Source organism: Enhydra lutris, unplaced genomic scaffold (genome assembly GCF_002288905.1).
Source record: "Enhydra lutris kenyoni isolate GAN:26980312 unplaced genomic scaffold, ASM228890v2 scaffoldscaffold57, whole genome shotgun sequence".
Classification (NCBI taxonomy): domain Eukaryota; kingdom Metazoa; phylum Chordata; class Mammalia; order Carnivora; family Mustelidae; genus Enhydra; species Enhydra lutris.
The window spans coordinates 3,137,234-3,162,574 of record NW_019154141.1 but is presented as its reverse complement, the minus strand read 5'-3'; the positions used below and the strand labels follow the sequence as shown (position 1 = coordinate 3,162,574).

The following is a 25,341-nucleotide window of genomic DNA, read 5'->3' as shown; positions in this document are numbered from 1 at the left end:
TTTTATTTTTTTTTTCAAAATGGTAAACCTTCTATTTATAGTAAATTACCTATTTCCTTACATAATTATGTTTAATTATTATTTATATTTTCATTTTGTTTTAAATCATTTTCCTGACTTAGTCAACATACCACTTTTCTTTAAAACTTAAGTGGCCACTATTTGTTTTGTTTCGTTTTGCTTCTGGTTTTGCCACCCATGTGTTGAGTACAACTGTTCAGGGTCTAGCCATATTTACTTAGGTCCAGTTTTTCATCAGCCAAGTGGTAAAAGTTATTTTCATATTGGGGGAAAATCTTGGAATATACAACATTTGATGCAAAACATCCCTTCCCACGCATTTATTTATGTATTTTTTTCTTCCCTAAAGTATAGTACATGCCTAATTGCCTTCTCCCATGTATTAATTTAATGAAATGCCTCTTCATGAGAATTGCTTGCTAATGATAGGATTTGAGTTGTGGCAAGCAATACGTAGGGTATTTATTTTTAAATAGAGACGATATGTGTATTTATGGGCAAATGGTCCCATTTCCCTTGGAGAGTCATAGATATTTTTTGAAACTTATTTTCTTACAAGTATAAACTTCTTCCTGGGTATAGAGCCATTAAAAGTGAATCTAATTTCTACTCATATTTAACATACCAAATATTTGTACTTATAGTAACCTAGTTTTTGCCAAAGATTGGTAGTCAGTGTGGTCAGAATTCTATAAGCTGTGAATGAGGTGGAGGGGGAGAAAAAAAAGTCTATGTATTTATTTATTTACATATATAACTTTTGATATGTTTATATGAAAAGTTTAATTATTTAAAAAGCCAGCATAGTCAGTTTATACTTTTTTAAAATAGTATAAAGACCAGTGACAGTGACAAAGTGTCTGTTTCTGCCTTGCCTCAAAAGAAAGCACAATTAATCTTGCAGAAGACATTTATTAACCCAGATGATGATTTCACAATGTGGATTCCACCTGATGTAGTTTTCAGTTAATATGTGTTTAATTCTAACCTTGGAGACACTACCTCATAAGAGGTAGACCAACAGCGTGAAAATGACAAAAGACTCTCTGAATATTTTTACTGGGGATGACCGCCATGGGCAGGGCAAAGCCATAATGGTAAGGTCAGTGGTGAGACACTGACTTGGCCAACCTTCACCAACTTAACCAAGCATGAAAGTGGGTCTCCAGCCAAGTCTGTCGTGGTGGGCAAAGGAAATTTGGAGAAGGCTTCACTCTACAGTTGGCTTTGACTGAGCAACAGTTGGTTAGCGCATTGTGTTTATGAGAATAAGACCATGGGCATAATCCCAGACCCATCCAGTTAACATCATTTATTTCCATGACCACCAACTGCACCATTAGCCCTGCCAACAATATTAGAAATGCTCACATTTGGTTACCAGGACAATTGGGCAAGAAGCAGCTCAGTACAACTGTACTACTGGATAAAGAGCCTTAGAAGACATGGTCAACATGAACATATTTGCATTTATCTACTTATTTCCATTTTTCCACATGGACTTGATTTAATCATTTTAACTAGAATGTGGATAAGAGGCTTCTCCCTCTCCTACTCTCCCTGTTTGTGCGTTCTCTCTCCCTCTCTCTGTCAAATAAATAAGCTCTTTAAAAAAAAAAAAAAAGAATGTGGATAAGAATGGGCATATAAATGGACAAGGCAACATTAGAGGTCAATAAATTGATTTTACCACAGGGACTCAGGGGAGGGTTCCTGGAATTTAGCAAATGAAATCCCCACATTCTTCCTGCCTAGCTTTTCTAGTTAATGTACAGCTGAGCTAGGGTGTGGGGGAGGATCTAAGTTATCTAGTTAGAGTTAACATTTCCACAATCATGATTTTCAGAAGTGAAACAGTGTGAGTTATGAAAGTATATACTCCAAATATTTCTTTTACTCTATTTCCCTGATATTTAAAGCATAAAAGAAAGGTAACTGGAGAAGGTTGATATTAGGCTCATTTCCTTTTTTTTTTTTTAATTTAAATTCAATTAGCCAACATACAGTACATCATTAGTTTCAGATGTAGTATTCAATAGTTTATCAGTTGCATATACAACCAGGGCTCATCACATCATGTGCCCTCCTTAATGCCCATCACCCAGTTACCCCATCCCCCCACTCACCTCTCCTCTGGCAGCCCTCAGTTTGTTTCCTATAGTTAAGAGTCTCTCATGGCTTTTCTCTATCTTTGATGACTTCCCATTCAGCTTTCCCTCCCTTCCCCTATGATCCTCTGTGCTGTTTCCTATATTCCACACATGAGTGAAACCATATAATTGTCTTTCTCTGATTGACTTATTTCACTCAACATAATACCCTCTATGTCTATCTATGTTGATGCAAATGGTAAATATTCATCCTTTCTGATGGCTGAGTAATATTCCATTGTGTACATGGACCACATCTTCTTTATCCATTCATCTGTTGATGGACATTTTGGCTACTTCCACAGTCTCACTATCGTGGCCATTGCTGCTGTGAACATGGAGACTCCTTTGCAATCAAATTATAAAATAGCAACTTGCAAGCTGTGAAATTATTGTGGAAGCCATGTGGAGGTGCATGTGAGTTGGGGACAAGAGCTGTTCTCCACTGAACTGTGGTGGTGGTAGAGGTGGTACGGAGGGGTTGTTGCCATGGTGATTAGAGATGGCAGTGGAAATGAGGGTGGTAAGGGTGTTGGTGCTAGAATGGGAGGTGGAGGTGACAATGGAGATGAGGATGAGAGTATTTGGAGACTTATGTAAAGAAGAGTTGGAGGTGGTGAGTGCCGTGGTAGTGTGGACATCAACGGTCTCCTTAGTTCCAGTAATGTGACAATAGAGTCAGCAGTCCCCCCCCCCAACTTTTATTCACCTGGTATTCCAGGCTTGTGACCATCAACCCTCTCAATCCTTCTCTCTCCTCCTTCTCTGACTCCCTGAAAGTCTTGTCTACCTTGTTCATTTTGAGACAAGAATATACTTCTTCATCTAAGTAATTATCTATCTCATATTTTTGTCAGACTGTGCAGATTCTAACTTCCTAGAAATTAGTGTCACATATTAAATATTTAAATGCTGTTTTAAATATTTAAATATTGTTTTCACTAGAGAGGAGATGGGAGGAGCTATTGTCTTAATAGCATCCTAAATATGATATTAAGGACACTGTATGTCATTGAAAATTCTGTTATTACAACAACCCGTGGTGATCATAAGATCTGTAGATGCTCTGGGAGAAGGAGCCTGAGCAATAAATAAGACTGGGTTCACAGCAAACAAACAAATAAAACGATAACTGGGAAAAGCAAAAACAAAAACCTAAAAGCCCTCCCAGTTCCCCTGTGTCTTGTCATGACTTCTCCATGGCTAGACTGCTGGGTTAAGGCTTTGCATCCTTATGTCTTCTCAGTAGGCCCAATGCCCTTCAGACAAAGCCATCCAGAAACACAGCAGTAGTTCCACAAGGTGGGTCTATTGGAGGAAGAGAGAAGACAGAGCATGGGGAAACATGGGGGTGTTTCAGGAAAAGTGTGCTAGAAAGAACTTATTACAGGATTTAGTTGGGTGACTCACAGAAGGGCTGAAGAAGCAAAACTTTCTAGAAGGCAGGACAACTCCATGTGATTTTTTCAATAAATCTACCTATAAAGAGGGGAGACAAGAACAAAAATAAAGCCCTGGTTGGTGAGGGATTGCTCTATCATTTTAGCCAAGAGAGGGTGGTGTTTGGTATTTTGTGGGTATTTTGTGGATGGCACTGGGAATTTTTAAAAATCTGCACTGAGACAAAAATACAAGGTGTGATGTGGCCTTGTTTTATCTCTCTTGTCAGGGCCTCAGGATGCCCTGGGCTAAGTCTGGTATTCTGTGAGATCGCGAGGTTCAATAGAATGGCGTGGCCTAGGTATGCGTGCCAGGCCAGCTTCTGAAGGTCAAGAAGGTTGCTCCTTTTCTTTCTTTCTCTATGATGCACTGGGATTCAGTAGCAGTTTGTATTTCTGCACACAAGAAAAAGTTATTAATTGTTATCATGACCCATCTTCATTTCAAAGTACATTTCTGACTCTAACGATGATACTGATGGTAATTGAAGGCAATAATACTAAAAATACCAACAAAAGAAAGGAGAGGGTTTGAGATCAAAGCAGAGGAGGGGGTAAGGAGAGCACCTCAGTGAGTGCTGAACCGAGCCCCATGAGTGGTCTTATAGTCTCTCATAGGCAGGCATGAGACCATTTGATGTACCCAGTGATGGTGTTACCTGTATTCTCAGCTCAGAACCCCCGGCGCCAAAGGTGGAGTAATTTGAGGGGGATAGCACACTATAATAAGCAAGTATCTTCACTTGGAGTCCCCCAAAGCAAAGGATTCCCATAAAAGTATTTTTTAATTGAGGTATGATTAACATATAACACTATACTAGTTTCACGGGCTTTTTTTTTTTTTGGAGTTTTGTCTTTGTTTTTGTTTTTGTTGTGTACTTAAGGAATATTCCCCAGGAAACACTAGTGGGGAACTAAGGAAGTGAGATGGGGAAAGAAAATACCTAAGAGTCGGGTATTCAGTTAAGTCCCACAGAGACCCACCAATGAATAAGTAGGTAAGTAAGTAAGGGGGAGAGGGAGTAAATAAATAAACAAAATTCAAGATCATTAAAAAAAAAAAAGTTGTCAGGAGGACAAGAGGGTCCATGAAATCCTAAGTAAGGAGGCCCTCCTTGTCCACAGAGTAAGTGCGTGTCTGTGTCCAGTGGCTCTCAGATGTCAGCAGCGGCAGAAGAACCATGAAGTCTTGTTCAACTGGAGTTTCTCATTCAGTAGGTGTGGGGTGGGACTCAAGACTTTTTATCATCTCTAACATGTTCCCAAGAAAGCTGCTGCGCCAAGGGTACTGCACTTTATAAAAGGCTGATGGAGCGTGAGTACCGACCTTTGGCCAAGAGACGCAGATGCTGGCTCCCAGGAGAGCAACAAGGGTTGTTGGCACAGATGTAAACCAAGCGGCAAGCCCGGGGTGAGCACAGAACTCTCCAGCGTCTGCTCTCGTCTGGGCCCAGGTCTGTCTGCGTCCAGATCTGGTATTGTCAGCACTTGTGGTGTACCCCTTCTCAGCTGTGGGTGACAGGAAGCCACAGGATAAACTCATAGGATGTCCTATGAGTTAATTGTCATGTCAATGTTAATTGGAGATAGGCAGACTGAATGGACAGGGCATCAGAACGCAGAGCTCATTTACATGAGTAGTTGGAAGTATGTGTTAAGTAAAATTTAAAAATTATCTCTTTGGCTGATACTTTGTGTTTTGTCTTTTGTTAAAACTCTAGGACTGTAGCTGCACATTTTCACTCAAACCAACTACTTTTAGCTGCGAAATGTCGAAAGTACTACAGGCCACTATATTATTCTCTATGCCATAGGTCTCATGCCTTACTTTTAATTTCATATAATCTTTATTCAGTCAAGGTGATTAATTTTTAAATAGATAACCAAACTTAATTTCCCATTTCTGACTTTATAAGATGTATCCTATCGCTAAATTTGCAATTCAGAGAAGATGAGTCCATGAATAATTTGTCCTACATTTTGAGTTTAAGGAATAGGTCACTATACTCTAGGACCATAAAAATCTCCATTTGTCCCGTCCAGGTTTAAGTCAACAAGAGGGTTCCTTGTCACCCTGGGCAGAAGCACAGGTAAGCAGGAATGTTCTGGAAAGAGTTTAAGATGAAAGTAGATGCCAGTGCAAAGTTTATCTATGTTACCCTTTTTTCCTATGGGCAGTAAGAATAATTCTTGTTCTATGCTTGACTCAGACAGTACAAGGGCTTTCCATATGTTTACACACAAATCTCCACTGCACCCAGTGAGGCAAATACATGAGGGTTTGGCAGAAGTGAAGCCTGTTCCATGCATTTTTCATGAGAGAAATTTCAATAAAGTGAAATAATTCGGTGTCCCAAACAGTATGCCAGCAAATGACAAGGAAGGCTGTTTACATTTGGATGGTGCCACCAGAACAGCTTGGGTTTCCTACATTCCAAGGCTTCCAGCCAACCCTTTCAGTTAATCCATTAAAAAAAAAAAAAAAAGTTCAATTAAAAAAAAAAAAACTGTTTCAGGAACTACCTGGAAAACACATACCATTAGAAAATTGTATTTAAATGGGATTCCTTGAGAAACAAGTACCATCATACATAAAATTTCAGTTTATACGTGCAGAGTTAGTTGGAACTTGGAACCAAATTATGTCCGTTATTTACTATGTCTCGAACACTGGAACCATCCATAGAGTAGAAGCAAATTCTTTTTGTTCTTGAATTTTCTGAACAACGTCAGTTCTTGCGTGCTTACTGAACATTCGTGTATCGTCCCGTAAACCTCCAAATGTCCTGAGTGAGCATGGTAAACACTTAAATATAACTGTAAATAGAAGAGATAAGAGGAGTGTATAGTGTCTTCCAATGGCAGCTCCTAATCTTCTGAAAAGAGTGGTGGTTCTCAAAACATGGCCCCAGTCAGCAATATCCACACCCCCGTGAGAGCCTGTTAGAATGAAATGCTAAGGGTCCTGCCCCAGACCCACTAAATCTGCAACTCTGGGTTTGGAGCCCAGCATCGTGTGCCTCTAACGAGGTCTCCAGTTGGTTGTAGGACATGCCAGAGTTGGAGAACCAGAGACTTGGCAGCTAATAAGAAATGGCTGATGGACAATAGAACGGACAATGGTGTATAACACAGTATGACACCACAGCAGAGATCCATCTATTTTTGTTTTGTTTTGTTTGTGAACTGTATGAATAAATAGGAAAGAAAGGAGTGAGAGAGAGCGAGGTGGAGAGAGAGAGCAAGAAAAGGTAAAATGTTAACAGTGCGTTACAGGGGATTTATTTTTGCTACGCGCTTTTTAACATTTTCCAAGATTCATCACTGATTAGGTATGAGCTGTGATTAGAACTGTTACTGAAGAGGATAACTATGTTATGGAAGAGAAAAATGATTTTTCCTTATATTATTGTGGTGCATTTAGAAACTGTGCCCAGCTCCATTGTAATAATGTACAAAGTGAAAAGCATCCCCCATGCAACACATGGACAAGAGCGGCTCTGCTCTCTTCCAAAGTAGGAAAAACTGTCAACACAGAGCTCATAACCACATTTTCACCCACTCTCATGGTAGGCGCTTTCAACTGCTGGAACACAGCTGACTGAAACGCAGGGAAGCCTTGCCTGAAAGGTACCTCTGGTGCGGGACCTTTCATGTTCACCTTCCAGATAGGAGTCCCACGTCTCCTTTGCATTGGTTGCAAATGTGGTTTTCTAGTTTTGGAGACTACCTACAGTCCTTGGTTTATGGCCTCTTTCAGACATTCTGACCTCTGTCTCCATCCTCGTTACTCCTTCTTTGACTTCTTGCCTCCCTTCCAAGGATTTCTGTGATAACATGGCACCCACCCACCACCAGATAATCCAGGAGAGCCTCCCCATCCCATCCTTAATCACATGTGTGAAATCCCTTTCACCATGGAAGATAACATATTAACAGGCTCTGGGGGCAGGAGGAGGTATCATTCTGCCTATCATACAAAGGAAGAAGGTTTTCAATGTTGACCTATATTATTCTTTATCCAAATAGCTCTATTTGCAAGAGATAGAGAGACAGAATTCAAGAGTCATGTAAATATTTATCCCTGACAACGACAGGGTCCATGCAATGTGCTGATGAGGTAAACCAAGTTTATGTGGCAAGATTAAGTTGAATTTCCAATTCACTGTGTTTAAAGTAAAAAAAAAAAAAAGTTATGCATTGTGATTGAACATAATATTAAAATACAGATAAAAGGAAAACAAAACAAAGAAATTGTCAGTCTCTCGGATTTATATACATATTCTTTCCTATTTTAACAAAATTGGACCACAATGCACAGACCTGTTTTACAACTCCTATTTTATTTCTCCCTCATGAAATCTTTTTTGATACCATTATTCATTTACGAAGTTCCGCAAAATCATAAATTATTGCTCAATTTCTCTAATGTTTTTAGAGACGTAGGTTGCCTTTAATCTTTTAATTTCATGAACAATTTTATGTTGAGCATTCTAGCAGGTCAATATCTGTGCACTTGTCCATGGTTATTTCCACGTGGCCGGGTATTTTTTAAATACTTACCCCCATAATTGATGATGCCAGGGCCCTAAAATCACACAAAGGCAATAATAGAAATACAACCTTTGGAGCCATTCTACTTGTTTTTGAAAGACTTTTCTCCATTCCTTCTTTGGAGACAGAAAGCTCAGAGTCAAGTGTGTCAGGTATAGAACAGAACATCTAGACTTTATTTAAAGAGATGGCAAGTAAGCATATTTGGGATCTAGGTAATTAAACAACCTTCATTTAAAATGTATGGCATGTAATTCTATCTCTGCAGAGAGGGACTTACCTTGCCATGGGCAGAGACAGCTCTCAGTAGTGAATGTAATCGGACAAGGAAATGTGGACAAATCCAGGGCAGAAACTGGAGAACTAGCAAAAAAGAGTGGGTTGGCTGAAGGCCAAATGCAACTTTGTTAAAAGAAAATATCTGCAGGGTGATTTTTCCAAAATGGAAGTAGATGCTCATCAGTGTCGTCCAATCATGAGATGCTCCTACTGCCCTGCTGATTTTACATACGTGGAAGAAAGAACATGTTTTCTTTGACACTGGAGTTTGTTACCAAATACTGAGACCTTAGCGAGCCCGTGGATGACATTGAGAAGTTTCGGTATACAACCAGTAATGGCTAATTTTATTGAGCAATCACTGCATTCCAGATACGATGTTCAATGCTTATATATAATATTACAAGGACTCCTCACAACATTTAAAAAGGAGATATCCCCGTTCTTTCAACGTGAAACTGAGGCTGGAAAATTCAGTCAAGATTTAGAACTTGACAATGATCATAGAGTTAATTAGAGATAGAGATCATACAGTTGGCTCAGGTCTGAAACACACCAAAATCTATCATCTCAACATGCTCATTTGGCTTCAGGAAAATAAAAGGGAAAAGTGCCTAGAAAAGAGGATTTCAAAATTAAGTCAATGTTGAAGTAATTTTTTAAAAATGTTTAAGTAATGACAATATACTCATGATATAAAATTAAAGGAAACAAGCCAATGTCAACATTTTTACATAATGTGAAATCAATTTTTAAATTGAGATGAAATTCTGCAAAAGATAAATTCACGTGTGAGTGTATGTATGTGTACATATATATGTAGTCTTAAATTTATTATAAAATAAAGTCTTAAATTACTTAAGTTTAACTCATCATCCTATTTCTATTTTCTATAATGAAGATAATATATTTTATAAATTGTTTTTATGACAGAATGTATAAACATTTATTTAAAAAAAAAAGAAGAAGAGAAAGAAAACTGAAAGGACAGGCCCACTCAAAGCTTTCTTGGATCTTCCATAAAACAAGATACACAAAAGAGAATGATATTTTTTTCTTATCAATATTGCAGGTACAATGTTACACAAAAATGCATTCCATGCTATATTTGGTTTGTGAGACCAATATATTCGCAATCTATTCTAAGGAAAAATTGTGACAAGTTAGTCCAGGATACACGTTTTTCTCCTGAAAACCATAGTAAATATGCACATGCAAGAATGTAACATATCCCGACATATCGCAGAAGTCAGCAAAGCTTTCGAATCCTGCTACCAGTGAGTTTAATTACCGAATATTTCATAATAGTAAACAGATATCAAGACCTGATTCTTCCCACTTTCATCATTATAAATACTGCAATTGCCAATGCCTGAAAACATGGTAGTTTGAATCAAACCATAACAGACCATGGGATCTAGAAAATGTCTGGGGGGACTAGAAATAGCATGATAATTTGAAGTCCTGGGCTTTCCTTGAGACAGAAACTGCCTCTGAACATTATATTGGTCTCAGTTTGGGGACTGAAAATCACCTGTAATGAATTCAATGCAGTTTCTTTAATCTGTGAACTCATAGAGTTAATGCAGGTGAGGTTATTTGTTTTCAATGAGCCATTTAATATAATGAAGGAGGGTTTTTGTAATCCCTAATTAATTCTTGCCCCTCAGCCCCCCAATTGATTAATAACCCAAGGGAGCCAACAGTCAGCCTCCTCCCCTTCCACATAATTGCGACTCTATTAGGAATGTCACATTCAAAATCACCATCATTAAAATAATAACAAATCTGAGTAGATGATGGTGGCATTTATGAGTCAAATGAGTTTCAATTCTTATTGATTAATGGTTGAAAGGACGATCATAAGGGCTGCAAATCTACTTGGAATAAATGCAGGAGTGGAGAAGGGAGCTGTGGTTTTTAGTGAGACTCCTTCGACTATCCAAACAAGTATTTCTTTTTTTAGTGAACAGAATATAATACAGGACTGTGCAAGATGACTGCCTACTATATTTAACTCAGACAAATGCATAACAAATCACTATTCTGTAGCGCGAAGGCACACCTCATAGACTCCTGTTTCTTTCTTTCCTTTTCTTTTTTTTCTTTCCTTGGGGCCTGGATATAAGACCACAGCCATCTAAATAATCCTCCAGAAATAAACCAATGAAATTGTGAGTCTGACAACAGACAGAGCATTATACCTGCAGCTGGTAAATGTTTCCATAGTCCAACCACCTTTCCAGTAAAAATTTTATCCCGGGGGAAAGTCAGCAACTAAGATTTTAACTACTTTTCTGCAATAGAAAAGTTAGGAGCAATGGAGACTTCATAAATTTCATTATTTATGGCCTTTATTTTTCTTAGAGAATTACCCACCCATCAAGTATATTGTGAAAATACTACTACTGTATTACTCTATTCCCATATAAATAATTTTTTTTTAAATTTAGGTGATTAAACTATGAGACTACCTCATAAGAAGGTGCATAATTCCAAAACCATTTTATTGTTTTCTGTATTATTTGGTATGTTTGTAATTGTTGAATGAGCGTTTCAATTACATGAATATCGGGAGACTAAGAATGTTCGTAAATGTCTTGGCCAATTACTTGGATTGTGATCCTCCACTGACTGGCCCGTTCTGTTTTTGTGGGTTTCCTTGAAGTTAGAATGCTTAATTCTTGCATCCTACCTGTTCTTTCCATAGAAATAGTATTTGTTTTTGCACAACCTTTGAACTCATGAACATATTTCTAGTAGATACTGGGCTAATACAGGGGTATGACCTAGTGAATTTAGTCTCTGCTACCAGGCGATCTGCCATGGTGTTAGAAAGAAAGGACATTTCCAATAAAGAGTGACTCCCAGAACTCTGGTGAGAAGGTAATACCAATCATTAGAAGAAAATTTGCATTACTTATTAAAACTTGCAATATGTGAACCCTTTTACCTAACATACTGGTTCCAGGAATCCATCCGTATATATTCTTGTGTGGTAAAGATAATGTGTATATTGATGCTTGCCACAATATTAACAACATTATTGGAAATAACAAAGAAGGGCAATATATGAAAGGATTAACAAAAGGAAAACATTTGTAATTTTTTTCTTGCCCTGAATTCTTCCAAGAAACATAGCCTTGGAGATGGCTTGCCTCTAGGTTTGTTTGGGAAATCGATCTGAATGAATGGAAGTGGAAACACAGGAATGATGTGATGGAAAAGGAGAGGGGACATACCAGTTGTAAGGCATGTTATCGATCCTGCATTTCCAGATGGCAATGATTTCCCACTGCATATCAATCTTGTTTGAGGACCTTTGGAAGAAATGTGTAGAGTTTACCTTGCTGTTATTTCCTGAGGGTTAGAACCTGATATTTGTTGCCTCCAGACCTCATGAGTCTCTCTGTGGAGTCCCAGCTTCCTTGCACCTTCACATTTATCTCATTGTAAGAATTTCTGAACAATTGCCACAGATATCCCAAATGGGGGCAGGGAAATCAAAGACCAGAAAGGGAAGGTCATGCGGTGTGACTGAGCCAAGGAGATGCCAGATTCAGCCTGTGAACCACAAGCGCACATGAAACATTGTATCAGCTGCATCACAGAAATTGTATATGGCCATTCTCCTTAAGGCAGCACGTTATATGATGAGCACTTGGTGTTCTACAAAACTGATGAGTTATTGAACGCTACACATGAAACTAATGATGTACTCTATGTTGGCTAATTGGGTTTAAATAAAAAAAAATGTATCAGTCTTTCGATTTTGTCTTTGACCCTTCAGTTCCTCAGATGTGTATTATTTTATTTCCAAATATTTGGGATTTCCCAGATATCTTTCCGTTGTTGATGTTTAGTTTAATCGTGCTGTGGACCGAAAACAAGCTTCGCATGACTTTAACACCTTGTTTAGTGGCCAAAAGTACGGCCTATCCATGTGCCCTTGAATGTGTATTCTGTGTTGTATTGGGTGGAAAGGTCTCAGATGTCAGTGAGGTCAAGTAGGCTGATGGTGCTATTCAGGACCTCTATGTCTTAATAGGTCATCTGACTAATTTGTCATGAAATCCTGAAAGAGGACGCTAAAGTTTCCAACCTAATCGTGGATATACCTCTTTCTCCTGTTCTATCGGTTTTTTGCATTATGTATTTTGAAAACCTGTTTTGAGAAATATATATGTTTAAATTATGTCCTTGATGAATAAACATCCTTACCAATTTGTCATGTTTCCTTATTATTTCTGGTAATGTTCCTTTTATGAAACCTGATTTATCTGATATGAGTAGCCATTCCAGCTTTGTTTTGATTATGGTGTGATTCCTTTTACTTTAGACCATCCGCAATTTATACTTACAGTGGCTTTCTCATGGGCTATATAGAGTTGGGTATTACTTTTTTTCCCACTTAGATAACCTCTGCCTTTTAATCCATACTCTTTGAATAATTCTCAGTTGTTATCTCTTCACATCCTGCCTTCTCTCTCTTCTGGATCTTTCCTTGAGCGTGCGTTAGGCCATCTGATCGTGTCCCACAGTTCTTGAATGACCTACATAGCTTTTCCCTTTCTACATTTTACATTTCTGTTTGTTTAGTATCTATTTACCCATCTTCAGGTTCACTAATTCTTTTCCTGGAGGTGTCAGGTTGGTTATAAAAGAAAGCACAGCTATGACAATCCTGTAAATAAAACATGTCCTCAATGCTTTAGGGCAAAACAAGGTTTGGGTATCTTCCCTATTCACTTCTGTTAAGATCCTGGAAATATAGAATCACTAACCCAATCCTTGGAAGCATCTGGAAGTGTCCCTGCAAATAGGAATTACTTTACAATCAAAGATACTTCGTTGAATTGTCAAGGGTATTTGCCAATAAATATTGTAAGTTTTGGTGTTAAGATTTACTTTTTGTTATGTGAACACAGCCTCTGTTTGACATGTCTTAAAAAGAGCGGCCCACATCCTTATAAATGTTGATATGGCATAAATGAGAGGCAGCTGAAGACTTTCCGGCTGCTTCCGTGATGTTGAGCCATTAGTATGTATACATGAAAAGGTAAGTATTCAAAATGCTGCCCCAGAGGCTTATTTTTTTTTCACATGCCTTAATTGTACTATAACTTTGTTTCTACCTGTACCTTCACCCATTTCATAGTTCCATATCTGTTGATGTTATACATTTTTGACATTCTTTCTTTTAATGAATTAAATATCACCAGTCTGATGGCTATTGTTTTGGGGTAAACTAAAAACATGCCTGTTATGAACACACTTGATTTATTACAGCCCACGAAGCAATTATGATAAAAGATGGCCTTCATTACCATAATCCTCACCTTTCAGCAGCTTCAAATGCCTTTTGGGGGAAAAAAAAACCCAAAAAACTAGGAGTAAATAAATAATGAAGTAATTTTCCTTTGGGTTTTGAAAAAAGATAAGCTTTCATTAAGTTCATATTTCACACTTTCTCATGTTTCTTCTTCTTATACCTGTTTACATGTTTGTGAGAAGGCAGTCTAGGGCTTTGGGGTAGAATACTTACCTATGGAAAATTTTTCTCTGTGCAAATCCATATGGCCTAGTTAATATAATTATTGAGCTAAATCTGTGTACTTACTCTAGGAAATTCAAGGCTTTCCTAGGAATTCCATTTGCAAGCGTGTTTCTGTGTCCTGTGGACATAAAAGATAGAATTTAGAAGTGTCACCAAGCCTGTTAAACAACCCAGTTTGGACACAACAATACCTTGAAACATATGTGTTCTGAGCCAAGTAGATGTAGGTACGGACTCTGAGCTACGTTGGCAACAACTTGTGAGATCTAAGGATTCCATTCTAGGTAGAAAGTTGTGAAAGAGCTTTCTCAAGTTATTTCTGAAAAGATAATGAAAATTATTCTGAGAGGATTATTTTTATGATATTAATATACCATCCTGATGGCACTGGGAGATAGTGTAAGGACACTCAAATTGTTTTTTTTATAAACATGAGAGGAGAAAGGCTACACACAAAAATAAAATCTTCAGGATACAGTGACGTGGCTTTGCAACACCTGATGGTGCCCCAGGTAGGGCACCATTTGTATATGAAGCTTTGCAACATAATATTCTCCCTTTATTCCAGTTTTTGAGTAGCAAATAACTCCAAATGTAGTGGCTGAAAACAATGATCATTTATTTGTACATGTGCTGGGAGAGAGAGGATGCTGGCATCTCTCTCTTTTTTATAAGGACATCAGTCCTCATGAACCAACCTTCATAACCCACTGAGGCTAAATCTATTTACCTCTCAAATGCCCCATTTCTACATGCCATCACATGGGAGTTAGCTCTTCAGTGTGAATTTTGGGGTGACACAAGTTGGTCTGTCTATAAGAGATATTGATCTGTTATTTTCTTATAATTATCTTTATTTGGCTTGAGTATCAAGACAGCTGCTGGGCTCATAAAATGTGGTAAAGTCTCATAAAGTGTGAGGTATGGTCTCCCTTTTATTTATTTTCATGTATAATATATATTCTTTCTTTCTTTCTTTTTTAAAGATTTTATTTACTTATTTGAGAGCAAGAGAGAGAGCACAAGCAGGGGAGAGGGGCAGAAGGAGAGGGAGAAGCTGACTCCCCGCTGAGCAGGGACCCAGATGCAGGACTTGATCCCAGGACCTTGGTTGGATCAGACCTGAGTGGAAGGCAAACACTTGACCAACTGAGTCACCCAGGTGCCCTATATTATTTCTTTCTTAAGGTTTCTGCAGAATTTACCAATTAACCTGTCTATGACTTTCTCTCCCTCTCCATATATATATATAATTTTTGAGTGTTTTAAACTACAAATTCCACTTGTCCTTTTCTGAAATTTGACCTTAGTTTTGGGCAATTCTAATTCAATAGACAGAGTTTTATGTTTCAACTGGGACCAGTTTCTGAAATCCTCTTTCTTTCCACCCACCACCATCTCTCACCCTAAATAGACCCTATGAAAAGTGGTATTTGCAAACTATGTATAAGACTCAATGGAATTCACTGATCAGGACCATCTATACTATAACCCAAACAATGCACATACACAGTGGGGAGGGAGTGACTGTTGTATTGGGATGACAGGACTTTCTCTCCATCACTTCCATCAGAAACCAGCATCAAGGACCCTTCCTGGGACTTCGCCCCACATTTGATGAGCAGAATACACTTAATGTCATCATTGTTTGCTGGATCCCTGAGAGATTTACTCAAAGGAAGCTCAGAGAAAGAGAGAATGGGGGAATTTTCACGAAACTAATTATTTAAGAACCTCAGCTTTCCTCTTCAATTGACCTTGCCACACGTGATCAGACCGGCAGAATATCTGCATAAACTTTATTTGCTGGGATGGATTCGGGACACACAGCATATTTTCTTTTGGAGTATGTGTGAGTATAGGTATAAAGGGATGCACTTTTCCCTAACACTTTGTGTCCCGAGGCTTCAAAATGCCTGAATAAAATGTAGTCTTTCTTTCTAAAGAAATTGATTTATATGGATGCCTTTTTACGACACCCTACAGTATTCGTAAAGTGAAATATGTTCTAAATCCTGCAGCTCTAACTGTATGATCCCTCCTGCCATTATTTTAGTCTACAGAAATTAGACTGGTAATTAAGTATTTGACTGCACAGTCATGAGGCACGTACTTTCATACTTGACCCTGTATACATTTGCGTTGGTTTTGTCTTTTGAAGATATATTTAAGGCTGACAGATTCTTCTAGACCATGTGAACACACATAGATAACAAGTATATTCTTTAACTGAATAGTTTCTATTTCTTATATCTTTATTATTCCCAATAACTAGCTTAGCAGTTTTTCTGCTTTTCTTTCCCTGAATAGATGTGATCTTTTTGTCTTATAAGATATGGTCATTCTGGTAACATTCTGGGATGATGTAGAGAATAAGGAGGCATTGAAGTGTAGCTCTTAAGTTATTTGAATGCATAAAGACAACAGTTTAATCATTTTGAAGTAGATTTTGGAGTATTCTTAATTAAAGGCTTTCCTCATCATTGGAAACGTCATGGTCAGTGGGGAGTGAAAATATGAAATAAAGAAGGAAAAAAACAACAGCCAAACTATCTAGTTAAATGTCAGATTGGTCCTATTTCACACACTTTAATCGAAGACTTCTTTATAGTTATAGTTAATAAATATGTTATTTTTTATCTGTTTTAATGGTAACTGGATGGGCTTTTTATTTTGAGAAAGTAACACATTAAAATCTTGAGTAAAATTTAAGCAGAAATAAACAGACATAATTTTATCTTTCCCAGCAGTATTCTAAGGACTGTTAACTCCCGGAGAGTGTGAATACCTATAGTACACACAAAAAATTATGGATCGTCCAAAGGTAATATCATAATGTAGCAGACACTTACAGGGATTAGTCTTCAAATCCCCGTTTCTCTCTCCTCTTCCTTAGTAATTTGAATTTGGTTTCCAGGGTGGCTGGGTGGCTCAGTCGGTGAAGCTTCTGCCTTCAGCTCATATCATGATCTCAGGGTCCTGGGATCAAGCCCCATATCAGGCTCTCTGCTCGGCAGGGAGTCTACTTCTCCCTCTGCCCCTCCCCCTCACTCATGCTCTCTCTCTTTCTCTTTCTCTCTCTCAAAATAAATTTTAAAAAACCTTGAATTTCGTTTCCACAACAACTAAAGTAATAATTACACCATTTATGATAGACACAGGCTAGAATTCAATCCCTGCCTTCTGACTCTAAAGTTTTTTCAACACCACGTATGATACTTATATGAACTGATAGTAATTTAAAGCCCCATATTTTACACATTGTCTCTGGCTTTTTATACATAGCGAAACAGTGTATTGTCCCAATAATTATTCAAATGTAAGTAGATATCTCAGTACCATATTTACATGGAGAAATATAAATTATATAAACCCACATGCCCTTTAAAATATGCTTTCACTTACATTTGGGGGTTGCTTTGTGAAGATAAAATAACTGTTGATTTATGGGTCTTAATAAGGGTCCGATCCTTTCTTATAATAGAAGTGTTATTTATGTTGTTCCAGTTAAGACAGGAAAGTTTCTCCATGGGGGAGGAAGCCATTGATTTCCCTTTGGGGGTCCTAAAAGTGATTTTCTATTTCACAAGCTAGAAAGGAGACCCCTGTGTACTCTGCCTTATGCAGCCAAAGCTTATCTTTTCTTCAAAACCCACTCAATCCCTTTATGATTTGTGCCCATGAATCTTTCCCTGACCTCTTCAACTCGTGATCTCATGCTGCTCTGAGCTAACAGCACCGACTCTCCTTTCTACAGTGGTATCAGGCAACACATGATAGAAGCAGATAGCGATTCTCCCAGAACAGGGAAACTGAGGCACACGCAGTGAAAGAATTGAGAAAGTCTTAAAGGTTATGCATTGCTTGCTCACAGATTTAGAATGGTTTTTTTAAAAGGGAACAAAAACTGATTCAAGCAAAAGATGTTGTCTCATGGATAAGTCTAGACTCTTGGAGGACAGTGATCCAACATGGAATTCATGCTAAGTCATTTGTGCTTCTCGAGAATAGAAAAACAGATTTTAGGGCTATCATCATGGAGTAAATAGGTAGGTATATGATGACATTAGCAGACAAAGAGAAATTCCAGTGTATGATATCCAAACTTTTCCACTGAGTTCCTCTTTGTTATTACTGTTGTTTTTAATTAGTTTAAAAAAATTTTTTTGAATTTATTCAAGTGTACGTACTATAAATGTTGAGAATTCGTTAACTTTTGATTAACTCAGCAACCTCAAAGCTCGAGGTGACATATACCAGTAATTGCATTTCTTCAGGGTTTAGACAGAATACCACCCATCTCCCTGCTCATGGGTTGGCTGTGGGTCCACAGAACCTGATGCGGAGCAGCTGGACTTGGCTTCATGGTTTGAGTTGGGTTCAAGTTGACCCCACAGGTTTCTTTCTTGTTCTATTCCTGGTGGACTTCGGGCACGCTTGGGAAAACCAAATCACAGAAGTGTGTTCTAAGTGTCTGTGTGTGTTTGATGTTGGCTGCGGTTCCATCGCCAAAAAAAAGTCAGACAGTCATAGGTCCAAGCCTCATAGCAGAGGCTGAGGTAAGTGTCTCTGTGGGAGGCTTTGTGGTCATAGCTATAATTACTCTAGAGGAGTGAAGAACTGACAAGAAGAATTGAATCCATCACATAACGTTAACAACAGTGCCAAAGGCGTATAAGAAACATCAGTATTTCCCCATCACTCTCCTTCCGAGCACCTAATTCTGCTATCCAAGAGATAAATATTTTCTATTGTTTTTGGTGTTTACCTTTATCCATCTACCCCATTTATCTATCTATTGATCTACCATCCATCCAATACATTCAGTAAATAATTTTATGTTTCTGTGTAATGTAATTTGGTATTAGTAGATAGTTATCAATTTGAAACATTCCCCAATTCCTTTAACAGTTAAATAAGAGTTTGGCCTTGTTGAACACTCATCCATGTTTTCCCTTCTCCCATGATATCAATATAATTCATCATAATTTGGGGGTTTAATCCGTTACCAGTGTTTACATGATGCTATTGATGTAATTCACTGCTTACATAATACTTTTTTATTTCCTATAATCCCTTTGTACCTATTTCTATTTTTCAATGTTCCAAAAGACATTGACAAGTGTTTTGACCCTGTCACTAATTTTTCCTGGTGTTCAAGCAAAGATTCCAGCACTCTACAAATTACACCCCTGCCCCCAACAAAGCAACTCAGAGTCATCCTCCCTTCCTCTCCCCCGGACCACCACAGCTTTGTATCCTTCTCTCTAGACTGATGCTCTCTACTCCTCATGCAAACCCATTAACCTTTCTTTACTTCTCCACTTGAAATACTACTAGTAATCAATATTCTATTCATATTCAAAGTTTCTGTTGAAAAATCAAATTTTAGATTCTTAGCCGGTGGTCTGGTTTATTTCTCAAGCAAGTTTTTAGTGTATCCATTTTATTCTTTTATATTTGAATCTCAAATCAATATATCTATTGCTGATTACTGTTTTAATTAGTGCCTTTTTCAAAGTGAAGACTAATTTTCAAGTCTGGGAAATTGACTTTTTATTATTATTATTACTATTCATTTATTTCATCCCCTCCCTGAATCTTTCAGAGTTCCTTATTTTTATTATCTCTTCTCTCCTACTTTTCGTCTTTTTTCTTTGTTTGCTCTCTGGACGAAATGCTCTGTATTACTCTGGCCAAAGTCACCATCGCCTCTTGCCTAAATTAATATAATGCTCTCTCAACAAATTTTCCCACCTTTACCCTTGTTTCATTGTTGTCCCAGGCTCAACGTAGCAACCTTTTAAAAATTGTCAGAGGGGCGCTTGGGTGGCTCAGTGGGTTAAAACCTCTGCTTTCGGCTCAGGTCCTGATCCCAGGGTCCTGGGATAGAGCCCCGCATCGCATCGGGCTCTCTGCTCAGCAGGGAGCCTGCTTCCTCTTCTCTCTCTGCCTGCCTCTCAGCCTACCTGTGATCTCTGTCTGTCAAATAAATAAATAAATCTTTAAAAAAAATAAAAAATTAAAAAAATTAAAAAAATAAAAATTGTCAGAATATTCTCCACCCCAGACTTCGCAATGCTTTTTATTCTGAATTTCAGAGGTAGGAGGAGTTAACATCTTTACAACAACCTACAGAGCCCTTCTTGCTCCAGAACGTCATTAACCCTGTCTGGCTTTCTTACTTTCCTCTCTTGCTCTCAGTCCATCCTAGACATACCAACTGTTTTGCTAGTTCTCTGACTGAGAGCTTGTCTTAATGGAAAGAAAAAATGAGCCCCCCCTTAAAAAAAAAAGTGAGCCACAGATGAAAGCCACATGTGTGGCTTTAAATTTTTTAGTACCCAATTAAAAAAATAATAATGAAAAGTAAGTGACATTAATTTTAATAATATATTTAACTGAGCCTAATGTGTTTAGAATTTATCATTTTAATATGGGGTCAAACATTTTAAAATTATTAATGAGAAAATTTTATATTCGGTCCCCAAAGACGGATGCATATTTTACATTTATAGCACCATTCAATCAGATCAGCACTTGATCTATAACTGTCCTTCAGAGATGTCCCAAATGGAGGTAAGAGGACAGGCTCTGCATTAGGCCAGTCCTTGTATATGGACCACCCCTGAGGGAAGTCTAGAGGAGCTCCCTTCCACGGAGGGCAATGCCTGAGAGAGAGAGACCTAGCTGTGAGTTTTCAGCAGACAACAGCACTGAACCATTAAAGTCCTTGAGTCTGGAGGGAGGGTCTGAGCCATGCACCAGAGGATGTAAAATAAAAAGTAAGACGTAATAAAAATTAAAAATAAAGATGCAGCAGGCAGGCCTTTTAAAAACACACATTTATTTGCAAGTGTCTCTCTCTCTTTTTTTTTAAGATTTTTATTTATTTATTTGACAGACAGAGATCACAAGTAGGCAGAGAGGCAGGCAGAGAGAGAGGGAGGAAGCAGGATCCCTGCTGAGCAGAGAGCCCAATGTGGGGCTCGATCCCAGGACCCCGGGATCATGACCTGAGCCGAAGGCAGAGGCTTTAACCCACTGAGCCACCCAGGAGCCCCACAAGTGTCTCTTTTAAAAAAAATCTCAGACACATTATTAATTGAAAAACAAGGATTGCTCATTACTATTAGGGGTCAAGAGGTCAGTAATTTGAGCACAAGTATCTAAATAATTCCAGCCACGCACCAGAGGATGTAAAATAAAAAGCAAGATGTAATAAAAATTAAAAATAAAGATGCAGCAGGCAGGCCTTTTAAAAACACACATTTATTTGCAAGTGTCTCTTTTTAAAAAAATCTCAGACATACTATTAATTGAAAAACAAGGATTGTTCATTACTATTAGGGGTCAAGAGTTTTAGTAGGTCAGTAATTTGAGCACAAGTACCTAAATAATTCCAGGTTTAAAACCTGGATCAAAACATCCAAAGAAAGAAATATATATAAAGTTACATTACTATATATGGGACAATCCCAATTTATGGTGAGAGATAAATTCTAACCATATGGCAAAAATCTCCTCCAATATTTTTTATGAAGTTATGATGAGATTAAAGGAACATCTTAGCTCTTCTTTCTGATAAAGCTGTTTAGGAGAAATTAAATTGAAGAAGTATTGGTAAAAATCCTGCTAATGTACCAAAGTCAGGAAGAATGAGTCTGAGACTTACAGCCAAGATATGACTAGGGATTGATACTGAATGCTTCAAATGGGTTTCCTTTTGTATCCTGGACCAGAAGCATTTGCAACAACCTGTGAAAGAGATACACCAGGCAGAAAGTCCAGTGGACAGTGAGGTTTTTTCTTGATCAGGCAGAGGTTGTCAGTGATATTTCAGGCAGCGGCCCCAGAAAGGGTATCAGGCATAGACATATTGTGCCCAGGGACTGAAGGCAGGCAGAACAGAACAGACTTTATTGATAGCTGTCCCCAGCAAGGCAGCTTCCCCAAGCACACAGAGATAAAATGGTACTGCTGGAAATGCTAACTTGTCCACACTTTGTATTGCTGAAGTGGTAATGAAAATGCATATCTCTTCTATCTGTTCCTATTAGCTTTGGCTGCCCAGCAGAAGATTCAAGTAAGTGTGGCTTAAAGGAGGTGTGCTAAGGAAAAATTACCGAAAGTCAAGAAGGAGAGATAGAATTAGACTCGACTTGATTTTGAGAAGACACTGGGGAATAAGGAGCACAAATAATAATCAAAATAGAATAACATCCTTGAGTAATGGAACTGGGTCTGCAGAATGCATAGATGAACTCAACACCAGGGAAAATCAATTGATATAGAACCAGTATATGCCAACCACCTTAAAAAAATAAAGAACTTGAAAGTGGCAAGTAAACAATGGAAATAAAACAAAATTTGTTACCAGCAAAGGAAGAAGAAATCAGACTGCCTTCAGATGCCTCGTGAGCATTAAACATAAGAATGCAATGGGAGATTTGAAGGAAATGAATTATTATTAATGATTTTCATTTCCAAACAGGTATTTTAATCATGAAGTAGGAGTCAAACATGAAGAGAAAGAGTACTCATGTCCTTTCTCTAAAAGTGTTCATTGACGTGTTCTTCAGCTAACTGGATCCAAAAAAAAAAAAAACAAAACCAAAAAAAAAAAAAATCCAAAAAGCTCAAAAGTGAGCGTTTCTAAAATAACATTAGTAGAAAACACAAAAAACATGTAAACTAGTTATGAGAAATCAAGTACAAAAAGTATGATTATTTTTTAAAAAGCAACTAGTTGGGGAGCCCAGGTGGCTCAGTCAATTCAGTGTTCGACACTTGATCTCAGCTCAGGTCTTGATCTGAGGGTCACGTCCTGGGTTGGGCTCCTCTCTGGTCATGGAGCCAATTAAAAAAAAAAAAAATGCAACTAATTATCATAAGAACAGATATGTGATGTTAAATGTGATCATAAGCAGGTTCTAAGAATCCAGATCATATCCCCAAAAGTGAGGGACTGAGATTTATAGAAGTAAATAAAATATGCTAATTTGTAAAATATGCTAAATATGCTAGTATTAAATAGGGTGGGGCCAACAAATACAATTTTATCACTGACATTGGTAAAGAGAAAACACTAAGTTCAAGTGTGTGTGTGTGTGTGTCTGTGTGTGTGTGTGTGTGTGTGTGTGTGTTTCCCAAAAAATAAAAGGTGAGCATTTTTAACATTAAGGAAAACATTGCTTGTTCAAAAATTTGAGATAAATACCTATGCTGAAAAAGTAAAAAAGACAAAACCATAAAAGTGAAATTAATAAAACTTGATATCCAACTAACAAAATTATTGGTGATGACAATAAATATAAATGAGTTAAAACTCCTTTATTAAAAGATAAAAACTCTTATAAATCAAAAATGCAATCCAGAAACTTGCAAGATATGAGGTAGTATGGAAATTTGGATTTGTAAAAATCTCCTCTACAAAAATAATAAAATAAGATTTATGAAGTAAAGGTAGCAAAGAAGATATCATGAATGGTGAAACAAACTAAAGGCCTTTAGCCAAACATAAATAATAAAAATCAGTTTTTGCTGTTTTTTATATTCTACATAAAGGTGTAGAACAAATTGGACCAAATCAAAAGATGTCCCACTTAAGCAGGAGCAGAAAAAAGCCAAGTGAGATATTTTTAAAAATTGTACTGCTAGGGGTACCTGGGTGGCTCAGTGGGTTAAGCCTCTCTGCCTTCGGCTCAAGTCATGATCTCAGGGTCCTGGGATTGAGCCCCGCATCAGATGTTGGGTTTGAAGAGGAATTAAAACAAATTATTAAACTTCTGCCAACACACAGGCAAATCATGCTCTTTTCTGCCACACAAACACGAAAAGTTGAGGACTTGGCAAGGATTTCTTTGAAAAAGGAGCCATTGTATGTTGGTGTTGATGACGATAAAGCTAATGCAACAGTGGATGGTCTTGAGCAGGGCTATGTTGTTTGTCCCACGGAAAAGAGATTCCTCCTACTCTTTACATTCCTTAAGAAGAACCAGAAGAAGAAACTGACAGTCTTCTTTTCATCCTGTAAGTCCGTGAAATACCACTAGGAGTTGCTGAACTACATCAATTTGCCTGTCTTGGCCATTCATGGAAGGCAGAAGCAAAATAAGCGTACAACCACATTCTTCCAGTTCTGCAACGCAGATTCAGGGATATTATTATGTACTGACGTGTCAGCAAGAGGGCTGGATATTCCTGAAGTCGACAGGATTGTTCAATATGACCCTCCAGATGACCCCAAGGAACATATTCATCGTGTGGGAAAAATAGCCAGAGGCCTAAACGGGAGAGGGCATGCCTTGCTCATTTTACGCCCTGAAGAATTGGGTTTCCTTCATTACTTGAAGCAATCCAAGGTTCCATTAAGTGAATTTCAGTTTTCCTGGTCCAAAATTTCTGACATTCAGTCTCAGCTTGAAAAATTGATTGAAAAGAACTATTTCCTTCATAAGTCAGCCCAGGAAGCATATAAGTCCTACATTCGAGCATATGACTCCCACTCTCTGAAACAGATCTTCAAAGTTAATAACTTAAATTTGCCTCAGGTTGCTCTTTCATTTGGTTTCAAGGTGCCTCCTTTTGTTGATCTGAACGTGAATAGCAATGACGGCAAGCTTAAAAAGAGAGGAGGTGGTGGTGGCTTCGGCTACCAGAAAGCCAAAAAAGTTGAGAAATCCAAAATCTTCAAACACATTAGCAAGAAGTCCTCCGACAGCCGGCAGTTCTCCCACTGAAGACACACCTTCCTTTTGTCTCAAATAGCTTTGTCCTGAAATGGATTTCTCCCCCCTTTCTCTAACAAAGGAATTGTAGCTTCAGGATTGGGACTGATGGAACCGGGGTACGAGTTGACGGTTTCAAGCTCCAGGCACTTCCAGGACATAACCCTCTTATTTGGGGATGTAAAACAGAGTTCAATTTTTCTAGGTTGTTCAAGAGCAAAACAAGGGATCTTTTGGATTTTGTTGGGCAACAGAGTATTTTAGATCTTTTGCCTCCAAATTTGTCATTGTTTTAGGGGGCAGGGTATTTTTTGTTTTTTTTTTTTATTTAAAATCAAGTAATTAACATAAAATATATACTGGTTTCAGAGGCGGAGTTAGGTGATTCATCAGTGTTCTATATACCCAGTGCTCATTACATCACGTGCCCTCCTTAATGTCCGTCACTCAGTGTAGCCTACCTTAGAAGGCAGCGACCTGGTACACTGGGGGTGGTAATGCAGAAAATTATCTCAGTATTTTTTGTTTTTGTTTTTGGTATTTTTTTGCATTGGTTGTTTCTTGGAACTTAACCGTAGTTCTTGACCTCCCCTGAAAATGCTGCTGTGGCT

At 38.0% G+C, this 25,341-nt stretch overlaps 1 pseudogene; it reads left to right on the top strand.

Annotated features, from left to right (window-relative positions):
• Nucleotides 1–2,660: 2,660 nt before the first annotated feature.
• Nucleotides 2,661–24,757, top strand: LOC111158049 (annotated as a pseudogene).
• Nucleotides 24,758–25,341: the final 584 nt, after the last annotated feature.